Genomic DNA, 1,000 nt, shown 5'->3' with positions numbered 1-1,000 from the left:
TCCAGCTGTTGCTTGTGTTTTGTCTATTTGCATGTGTTTTCTTGAGCTCTTTTGCCCACCATAGTATTACGCTTTGATGTCACCAGCTTGTCAAATACTGATATGCATTCTTTATTCTCATTCTTTATTCTGTTCACTGTACGACTACTGATGACTCTGATTAACCATATTGCAGATTGACCGTGGAGAGTTCCAGCAGGAACCCGTACTGAAGCCACTAGAGGTGCTCAAGGAGGAAGAAAAAGAGTTCCAGCACATTAAGGTGAGAAACCAGCAGGAAATGTTATTGCTCAATTATCCTTTTCTTTGCAGAGGCGAAGAGTACCTTTTAGCATCTCATCCAAAAATTGGTTGTTTTCATTTAAGGCCACTGCCTAAAAAACAAACCCAAATAAGTCTAATGGGAGAAAGTATATATGGCTTGCAGAAGTGAGCACAACACAGTTGCGTTGAAAACTTTCAGGGGGTTTAGCTTTTAGTCATTTGTCACATGTCACATTAAGCTTAATAATCCAAAGATAACCCCCAAAATTCCACTAGGCGTGGCTTTATGATTCGCACATCTTCAAATCCCACTGACCATCCTAAGAGCGTGTTGACGTGTGTATTTTGTCCTTACAGAGGATATAAAATGGTGTGTTTCTTTTGCTTTAAATCTCCTCTGACCTGGCAGGCTTCTGGCCTGGTGCCACAATGTTGATGTAGCAATGTTTGATCCGGAGTCTGCATGAGGTATTTTATTTTGAAAATTGACCGGATTCTTTATACATTTCTGTGTCTGACTTCCTGCCAATACAATACAATACTTCTGTTTTGTCTATTACGTTTAACAGCGATTAAGTGGCATCTGGCCGTGTAGTTGCAAGTCGCAACTCCCTACTCCCTCAATTCACCCTCCACTTCCAAGCACAAAGGAAAAGTGGCTGCCAAAGGCGCCAAAAATGCAAACGCCCATTTCTAGAGCTTTGATTAGTCCCTTCTGGGCTACTGTGGAAACATG

The sequence above is a fragment of the Morone saxatilis genome, unplaced genomic scaffold (assembly GCF_004916995.1).
Source record: "Morone saxatilis isolate NCDOM2014 unplaced genomic scaffold, NCSU_SB_2.0 Contig20, whole genome shotgun sequence".
NCBI classification, from domain to species: Eukaryota; Metazoa; Chordata; class Actinopteri; family Moronidae; genus Morone; species Morone saxatilis.
The sequence above is the reverse complement of the archived record's forward strand: the minus strand, read 5'-3'. Positions refer to the sequence as shown.